Source organism: Symsagittifera roscoffensis, chromosome 4 (assembly GCF_963678635.1).
Source record: "Symsagittifera roscoffensis chromosome 4, txSymRosc1.1, whole genome shotgun sequence".
Lineage (NCBI taxonomy): Eukaryota > Metazoa > Xenacoelomorpha > Acoela > Convolutidae > Symsagittifera > Symsagittifera roscoffensis.
This window is the reverse complement of record NC_087065.1, coordinates 17,249,623-17,260,008: the sequence shown is the minus strand read 5'-3', so window position 1 is coordinate 17,260,008 and position 10,386 is coordinate 17,249,623. Positions and strand designations below refer to the sequence as shown.

Below are 10,386 nucleotides of genomic sequence, written 5' to 3'. Positions count from 1 at the left end.
GTTTCTGGAAAAGTTATTGTGCTTAACTTATGTAAATAGAAACAATAACAACGGAAATCTGTTGCTGTGGCCCTTATCATCAAAAAAGGTACGATTAATCGCAAAAACAAAACTTAACGATTTTAAGTTTTTTGTTTCAAATAGAGTTAGTTCACCCGCATATGCATACTATCCCGGGTCAAGGTCTCAAAATCATTTACAGAATTTGAATTTTGAGGGTCGCACCACATCCGGATTTAGACCCAAATTGCATAGTCGCTCCGAGAGACTGAGTCTAGAAAGCCTGGAGATGAGTCGCGCCGTGGGTCGCGAAAGTCTGGATATATCGAAACTTGGTCGCAAAGCTCTGGACATGGATCGCGAAAGTCTGTGTCCAGACTTTCGCGACCAAATTTTAGTATTTCCAGACTTTTGAGACCCACGGCGCGACTCATGTCCAGACTTTCCAGACCGTAAGTCCAGACTTTGCAGACTCAAACTCTCAGCCCGGCTATTCAGTTTGGGTCTGAATCTTGATGCGGCGCGACCCTTGGTGTGACTCATAGCCAGACTTTCCAGACCTTATGCCTAGACTTGCCAGACTTAAATTTTCGGCGCGACTATGCAATTTGGGTCTGGATCCGGATGCGGCGCGACCCGCGGCGCGACCATGTTTGATACCGCGCGACTTTCGCGACCAAGGAACAACAATGAAAATGAACAACAAATTCCCTTTAACTGCTTGGTCTGAAAAGTCGCGGCATCTCCGTCTTGGTCTGGAAAATTGCGCCAATTGATTCTTGGTCGCGCCGTCTCCGCCTCGGTCTAGAAAGTCGCGCCGTCTCCGTCTCGGTCTGGAAAGTCGAGCCGTCTCCTCCTCGTCCACAAAAGTCTTGAAGTTGCATCTTTTGGTCGCGCTGACCAAGCCGGTCGCGCCGTTTTGTGAGCTGCGTTGTATCTACCTCGGTCGCGGAAGCCCTGAAAAACTTTTCTTAGTCGTGCCGTCACCGTGTTTCCTGAGCCGCAGGGTCCAGCCGTATTCGCCTTTGCCGCACAATTCGCGCCTGAGTTATTCGGTCGCGAGAGTCCGGACACAGCAAATATGAGTTGTGATGTTTTGGTCGCGCAACCTCCGCTTTGGTCGCAAAAGTCGCGACGGATTATCATGGTCACGAAAGTCTGGACATGCTTGATTTTGGTCTGGAAAGTCTAGACATGCCAAAAATTTGTCGCGAAAGTCTGGACATGAGTCTGGAATTTCGACCCGGGATTTTCTTTGAAAATAGAACAAGGAACAAAAAACGAGCGTACAATTAAACACGAATTTGACCATAAAATACACAAACTTGAGATCAAGTTTTATCGACTCATAGATAATTTTTGGAGAATTGTCTTTGGTGTCTGAATCATTGCAAAAAGCGCTTCCATGTAAAATCACAGGTAATTTTTTAAAGGTGGCTAAATTTAACTGAAAAACCCAACCTACACATTTGCTTCGTTCATGAAAAAAGAGAGATGTTTGGTATTCATCTCTAACTAAGTCTTATGAGTTAAAAACATAAACATTTGAAAAACTTCTAGCATTTAACTCAAGCATATAGTCCAAAATTAGCAAGGCTGATGTAGGGTTCTCTTCAAATTCCAGTTACATTCATTCTTTGAAACGTTTACGGTTCCGAAAATGACCAATCGGTCAAAAGTTTGTTATAATAATTCACTATGGTCAAAACTTGACGCCAATTAAAACTTCGATCAAACATTCACCAAAAAAAACTGCTCATTGAAGAAGTAACCATATAGAACTACCCGCAAGTAGAAAAATATAGTTGTGAAATACAGAACTTAATGAACAACCATTAATGGTTTCTTAGCTATCAAGATTTTGCATTTTATAGCTGAGTTAATTGATTCAATAATTATCAAAACCGTTTTTTGGTGCATATTTTGTTATCTTGCCACCCCAGCCGGTGAGTAAGGAAATCAAACCAGGGAAGCTACGTAGGGTGGGCAACATTGCCTTGACGTACAAAGGCCGTCTCGTTGAATCCTTGCCATGAAATTGAACGAGGCCCACTAAACAAAGTGTTTAGCCTTCTACGAGTCTGGGAAAAGCCCATAGTGGTATCGTGGGATTTTGCAGTAATGTGTACGCAAAAAGATATTAAAGAGGAGGATCAAAATTCGTTTCGCTTCCTTTGGCTCACTAAAAATTTTATTACCAGAAAAAGCAATACCCAAAAACGCGACCTAATTTGGTGGAAAATGCTCAGAATCAATTGCCAACTTTGCTCTTCATCGGACAGCTGCCAGATACTGCGTAACCATGACCTATATTATTAAAATTTTGCATGAAAGTTTCTACATGACGAAAATTTCAATTCCATCGGCACGCCAAACAAGACTAAAAACGCTCACAAAGCTGAAATTGCCACTTGGACAGATGCGTTTCAACCTAATCAAACTCATATCTAACGACCATGCCACTAGGCGTGGAATCCGACTTAATGACATAACTAAGTTCTGGTTGAACGCACTTGAATTGCTCACCACACGATGAGGCAACTTGTGGAATCGACAAGATCAGCACACATAGTATCGCTACAACAGTTGGCAGCTCAACTACGAATCCTGTGAGAGACAGACATCGCACTGGACGAGTTACTGCCCGCGTTTGTTTTTTTTTATCGGCAATCTAAGAAAAAAAGAAAAACGTTCAAGATTAATGAAAAAATTAGAGAAAGCCAAATTACTTCTCAACGGCAACCCCCCAAAAAAATCTGGATACTCACAATCAATTACATACCAATCAGCAATTTAACAATGAAAATGAACTTTACACCCTTTTTCGACAATGAACTGACAAGAGCACGACGACAAGGTATTCTCCTCTGCCAGACGCAGCTAAGCAGCTAACAATCGTTGATGCAAAGGAACATACTGTGTGCATCTTAGCACTGAGTACTTTTGTAACTAATTGCAACAGAGTTTTGTCATGATGGGACTTAGAAGAACCTCAAGACAATTTCGACCTGATGGGTATCTCTGCAGGAAGTTTCATAGCATAGGTTTAAATTCTCGCATCGCTGACTTGCCATCATCAAGCTTCGAGGACTCGACCGATTATCTTTTTCCTTTTCGAAAAGAATCAAATTGGCCCATGGCAATGTCCATTCTACATTGCTCTTGATGATGCTACGGAAAAAAAGTGAATTTGGTTAATCACTTGCTTCTCTACACGAGCAGTGTACTGAGAGACAACGGACAGCCTTGCCACGGACAACATCATGACAGCAATTCGACACACTAAACAACGTCGAGTGGCGCCTCAAATCTCGAGTGGCCCTTGCGTTCGAATCGTTTAACGAGCATACTTACTATACCCTTGTAGTGTAAACAGAGGCAACAATCAACTTGTGTACTGTAAACCATGACAGCAGCGACATCGACGACGACCTTCCGCTGATGCACAACCACTTTCTGGTTGGTCATCCCTTCTCCAACATCCCCGCAGCAGACTTCAATGAAGCGCATTTATACAAACTGTCTAAAAAGTAGTGGAAAAAAAATATGTCCTTTTGCGGATACTTGAGGACCTCACACCACAAAGCATCGGGCCACTAGGTCAAGTGCTAGAAGCTTTCACCAGCTTGGATGCCATAGCGCGCTCGTGTAAACTTATAACAGCACTAGGTATTTTCACAAGAAGATTTCAGACTATTACTTCAAATGAATTGCAACAAAAAACCGGGTCCAACCCCCTTTCCCTTCGGTTCCAACCCGTCGGTTCGTACGACTTGTTTATTAATAAGATTGACTTCTGGACCAAAAAGCCAATTAAAACTAAATTTTTACTCATTTTATACAATTTATATACAAATTATATGCATAATCAAAACTTTGGACTTGACCCGTTCAATATGCGTGTAATCATGGTTCTAAAACCGAACAATCAGTCATTTCCAAAAGGTGGCCTGATAAAGCTAAGTGGTCGAGTCTCCGGACTGGATGGCACACGACACCTATCTTCCCGACAGAATTACACACGTGTCAAAAAAATTGAAAACATCGAGCAATCTAAAGTTTTCCAGAAAACTGTGAAATTTGATCTCAACAACCATTCATCAGTTTTTTACAAAAAATAACCAAAAATGGAGGTCGTAAAAGAAAACCCCCTGAATCCACTATTGAATTCAATCAGCTTGATTGATTTTGTGATTTTTTCACTGAGAATGATGATAAAAATGGAGCCCCTTTGTTTCTACCCTTAATTTCATCATCACCATGGTCCGGTTTTGTTAAAGTTAGATTAACCTTTTCTGTCTGTGGGGTATTTGTAGACATTTGTTTCGTATGGTGCTTCTTCTACCACCTCGTAATCGACGGTCATCCAGAACTCCTCTCGTCCGCGACTTCTTGACATCGCTCGCCAGAACTCCTCGTCTATGAAGTTTACCGTCAGTGATAATTCTTGACTGCTTCTTGCAGGCAATTTAGATATTCTGCAGTCATATTTGGCACAGAACGAGCTCGAACACTTGCCGAAGTGCTTGTTTGTTACGTTCTTACGATCATTAACTAAATCGCAACGCTGAAAACAGGTCACAAAAATGACTGAAAAACATCTCAAGATAAATTTTGTCTAAAATATTAGAAAACATATTAGAAAACAATCTCTAATTGACGTGTTTCCTTTTGTCCATTATTTAAAAGCGAATTTTCCCCCTCATTTTCTTGTTAAGGACCCTGATTTATCCTCTTTGTTTTTGTCGTTTCCATAGATGTGACGAGAGAACTACCATTTTACTCAGAAAATAAGTTACCCAGACATAATTAACATTTGTTGTCAAAAATTGAATGACAACACAATAAAGTTTTAAGAGTTTCTCTAAACTTTTTGATCAGTTCTTTAAGATATTTTGTTAAAAAGTCTTTGATTTTTTGCCAAGGAAGCGTTACATAAAGCCTCAAAAATCAATTTTTTAAATTAAAATTAGGTTTTTGTAGCATAATTTTCAAATGACGAAACTAAAACTGTCCAACCAATTTTTTTCGACAGTGTGACAACTTTTCACGCTTTTTCAAACGTATTCGGGTACTTTGTACTTGGGAAGTTTGTCTGAGTTTTTTTTGTATTCAAGAATCACAAATAATCTCTGGAAAGTGTCAATGATAATAGCATATTTAAGCCCTTGATGTGATTGAAGGAAATCACAATAGTTTGAAAAGTTGTCACACTGTCGAAAAAAGTTGGTTGGACAGTTTCAGTATCGTTATTTGAAAACTATGCTACAAAAACCTAATTTTAATTTAAAAAATTGAATTTTGAGGCTTTATGTAACAATTCCTTGGCAAAAAAATCAAAGACAAACTTCCCGAGTACAAAGTACCCGAATACGAAGTTTCTTACCTTTTTCATTAGAAGTAACACCCAAAAATTAAGGCAATAAAGTTATTTTATACAAATATTTCAATGTTTCCGTATGTGAGAATAGTCCAGAACAAAATTAACAGGTCATCAGAACTAGGCAGGATAATGCAAAAATAGATGGCCTAATTGAGCGGAAATGGACAATACTGGCCAAAAAAACGGAACAATTGGGCTTTTTTGACAAATTTTCAATAGGAAATTAATTTTCTAAACTCCAGAGAAAAAGGAAGAACATTAATGCTTGAGGAATATCAGTAGTATATGTTGGAGCAGTTCGGCCGGAGAATGGGGATGGAGACTCCCATGTATTAAGATAGGCTATAGACTATCCAGTGTCCACCTATGTTTTAAAATAGGGACTAGGTTTACCAACGTATTCAGATAGGTTGTAGGTTTTCAAGTTTGAGATGGTCAGATGGCAAGTTTCGAAAGAAAAAAACTGTCACGTTCTAGTCGATACTTCTTCATCGGCTCATCTCTAGAGTCTTCTATTGCGCGTTTGTTCAGTCCTTTACTGCTAAATATACACCTTTCACATTTAATATCGCACACAAGCACAACATTTCAGAACATCTGAGCTCCTGCCTTAACAAGCCTGGTTCTCTCTTGTCAGCTTTCTTATGTTTAGAGCAGCATGTTCGGGGGAAAACCGTTTTTCGCATTCGCTCTAAAACCGTCTTGACAGGCTTTGTTTCGCTTTTCATATCCTTCTGCTTGCTTATTGGAAAAGATAAATTCATATAACGCTGCTTCTCTCAAAGCTAGATAGAGAATCAGTATCCATTTCAAGATCTACCATTTTACTCAGAAAAAAAAATTACCCAGACATAATTAACATTTGTTGTCAAAAATTGAATGACAACACAATAATGTTTTAAGAGCTTATCTAAAATTTTTGATGAGTTCTTTAAAATATTTTGTTAAAAATCTTTGATTTGTTTGCCAAGAAAGCGTTACATAAAGCCTCAAAAATCAGTTTTTTAAATTAAAATTAGGTTTTTGTAGCATAATTTTCAAATGACGATACTAAAACTGTCCAACCAATTATTTTCGATAGTAGTTCTATAGTAGTTTTAACACGCTCCACTTCATATAAGGCTTTAGCTACAAAATTGAGTCTCTTGAACAATTGATTAATGATAGCTTTATGGGTTTTTTCGTCGACAAGATATTTTGTCATTGTATGTTTTGATCTGTCCATTATCTGATAGCCAAAAGAACTATTTCCTGTAGTTTCATACACAGAGTACATACACAGGGTATCAAATAGAGTACAGGTCGAGAAACCCAATAGGGTTAGCAGTACCCCTTAGTGCGCGCGATGAGGAATTTGTAGTAGCATCAAATGACGCACTCCTTGCTAGCCTCGAATTGATTGACAGTGTCATTCTAAACACGATAGCCGGATGTACCGCTCACGGTCACAAAATTTCTATCAAAAGTAATCATTTGATTGACTCTTCTCCTAGAATTCAGCACTCCACAAACAACCATGAAAAATAAACGATCGATCCTATTAAATTTTCATTTCACATAAATATGAGCCGGAGACCAGAAAACAAAGGATTTAAAAGAAGATTTCCAACGGACTCGGCACGAGCTAGAGGCAGCGGAGGCAATAACTTGGCGAGGAGAGTCGGATCGAGAGGAGAGCTTTTCCGATCCTAGATGGCACCGCAGAACGACTTCAAGAAAAACCTATGAAAGGTGGACATCGTCCTCACTATATATTTCGACGAGCCCGCCTAACATCCGAGACGCCAAAGAAAAGATACAACATTTTAGCCAAAGGCCAAAGAAAGTCTTCTCGGTCAAAAGCCCAACACAGGTCAAGATTAGGGCTTCAACGACCGAAGGGACTAGCAGCTCAAAAGCAGTCACGACTTTTACCGCGACCCAGAGACAAACCCAGTGGGCGGAATCACAATCTCAGACCAACAGTCGTAACAAACAGGATGCGGAGTCGCAGACGGACTTGACGGTTGAGGTTAACGAGCAATATGAACATTGCGTAAGCCGAATTGATCCCGCAATCCAGCAGAGAAATGATCTATCCCCCAATAGACCACCACTGACAATGGCCAGCAGCGCTCAACAACTAGAGGCAAGCCATGAAACTATTGTGTGAAGCATAGTTGCCAAACTGGACCAGGGCTCAACAACCTTCGAGATAGTAGAAGATACGCCTCTGCACCGGAGCAACCTTCAGAAGGTAATGGGGATTACCTTCATAGCAGCAGCAACCTTCAAGGACAGGAACAGATAGACAATTGTAAAATTTGTGAAAATTCGAGATCCGCCTCATATAAGCCTACGGGTACTATTGCTACAACGTCTGCAACTGCCTACATGTGAAGGAGGCTGTTTGCTGCTGGAATAATGCATCACCATCTCGCAACCGGTAAGACAAACGATTCGCGACAGTCTCCACCTCAAACCCGGGAGCAGCCGCGATGCTTATCTATACGAGAACATTTGGTTCTCCCAGAATCCTCGGACGATTGTCCAAATGGCACAGAACTACAGACAAGGCACAGAACAAGTTAAAAATTTAAACCCAGCTTCAGGAAAAGAAAAGTCTTTCCAAATGGAACCAGTAGTCGAACCAAACGAAAATGTACAGGTTTATTTCGCAGGACCTTTCCGGTTGAACTAAATAAAGGCGCATACATTCTGGTCGAAGTAGATAAATGGTCCAAACTCCCAGCAGCCCAGGTGGTTGCAATTACAACGGCGGACATCGCAATAAAATTCATGCAAAGATACATTTTAAACAAAGGGGTACCGCAAAAATTAAGATGCGATCAGGCACAAAAATTTATTGCAAATCAATTAACATTAAACTTCTTTTTGCACCGGCGGACGATCATAGATCTTTGAAGAAGTCGAAAGAATGATCCAAACATTAAAATGCAGATTAGGGGTAATGAGAATTGATCACGCAACACCTTTCAAACTTGCGTCTATGGCAGCTGAAATAAATAAAATACACTACAAGTTATTTTGCACAAAACGAACAAAATTACTCCCTTGGAAGCCAATGTGGGCCAAAAACCAAACACACACTTCTCAAATATAGCAAAAATTAGTTCCCCAAAAAGTTTGAATCCTGAAAACGCAAAACAAGTCTGTTTAGATCGGAAAAGTCTGATGCACCCTCCATTGCCTCCAGCAGTTTTGCACAACTTGCAATGCGTGTCGGAGAGCGAAGGAAAAGTCAAGAAAATAAAGAATAATTCAAAACGTACCAGAACCAATACAGGCCGATTTCCACAGGGAAACGGGAACGTCTTCTAATCCAAGCAAAACAGGTTTGAGAACTGGGTTTTCGTTATCTAGGGAAAAAGAAGCCTTGAATTCAAAGTTCCAACGAACAGCAGCACAAGTTGACCCAAAAACTAAAAAACATACAAGAGGTAGCCTAAAAAACAATGAGATAGCAATGAAAGTAAAAGACCGAAAAAAATTTGAACAAAAGCACAAACTCACAGATGGAAATTTTCTAACCTTCACACCACATACAGCATGGGTACAATGTGAAAGGAAACAACATCGCTTATCAAGAAACAGTGGATTTGCTTTTGTGCCGAAGCCCATGACCTATAGAACGTGCAGACGTTCACGATTAAGCAATTACAGTGCATACAGATCCGCAAGAAGAACAGGTCGAGGATTTCATTTTTCAGATATCGAACAGCCAAACGCGCCCCAGCACCCAATGTTCAAAGAAGACCATGAAACGGGCCTACCGAAAGTCAGACAACAAGAGGCTTGATATTCCGGAAAGGCGATAGAAAAAAGTCGACAATGCCGACATCTTCAAGTGACGACTGGTCCTCCGACACATCATGCGGACGACCTCCACAAGCGAATCCACCAAGCGAATCGACATCATGCGGACGCCCCCACAAACTTCGCAACCACAGAGAACACAGGAAACACCAACAGAGGCCACCCGAAAGTCAACACCTCATCGACAGGCAACCTTGACCATTACCCTAGGAAACCCCATTCCCAAAAACGGTGAGGATCAAAAGACATTTAGTATCGAATCGCAGGGAAAGCGTGTCGAAAAAGAAAAACAACCCAGCAGTTTGAGTAGCTTCATACATGAAATGGGCTTCAAACAGAATTCCCCAGAATTTTTTGCATGTATCTGTTCCCTAGAGACCATAAAACCGATAAACCGTCTTCCGTACTTCTTCTTAACCAATGAAGATCGAAAGAGATGCTGAAGTAGCAACGGGGAATGAATTAACCTCCTTTTCTCAGACAAACAGACTAGAAGGCCATTCAAAAATTGATAAAAACATGCAACGCTTCAAGCCATTTTTACGGGTTTACCGGTTCCATAGGCTTTTGCTTAATTAGGGGTGATTCAGATTACCTTTACCCCGTGCCTTTACTGCGTAAGAAAACACCAGACCACTAGAATCAAAGACCAAGGAAACAAAAATAAAAGTAGTCAGTTCCAGAATATACGCTTGGACCTCAGGTCTAACTCAACTCAACAAGTCCTGAAGACTTTTACATAGTGGCATTTCAAATCTGAGATTTCTAAAGATCGCAACTCCTCACAATATCCTTTGCTTTCGCAATCACATTAATTGAAGGGTTGAAGTTTTATCCAATAGCGTAAAAATTGTCATCAAACATCTTCATTGTTGTCCTTGGGTGTTTGAGTGTTTGACGCGCACAAGGAAGAGTACAGGGCAAGGAAAAATGCCGAGTTTAATGCAAAACGTCTTCAACCGATGTGACATCTTCACGCCACAAAAACTCGGAAAGATTCATGATATGGGGGTACACCAACCTCGTTTGAAACACCGTCGATATCTACGGAGACGGTAAGCTGATGTTGATGGAGGCGCAACGGAAAGTGGTGCAATTTCTGCAGTGACTTGGATCTAGCAAGTGAAGTCTTCTTCAGAGATTGGCCTAAAAAATTTGACCCACCATTCAGTACCCCACGAATTTCA

At 40.6% G+C, this 10,386-nt stretch overlaps 1 protein-coding gene and 1 pseudogene across 1 annotated transcript in view; one reads left to right on the top strand and one right to left on the bottom strand.

The window, feature by feature from the left end:
- LOC134844626 (uridine-cytidine kinase-like 1) overlaps nucleotides 1-10,386 on the bottom strand; it is a 345,869-nt gene that overhangs the window by 80,226 nt on the left and 255,257 nt on the right. The window lies entirely within an intron of this gene.
- LOC134845216 (putative uncharacterized protein DDB_G0286901) overlaps nucleotides 9,215-10,386 on the top strand; it is an 11,855-nt pseudogene continuing 10,683 nt past the window's right edge.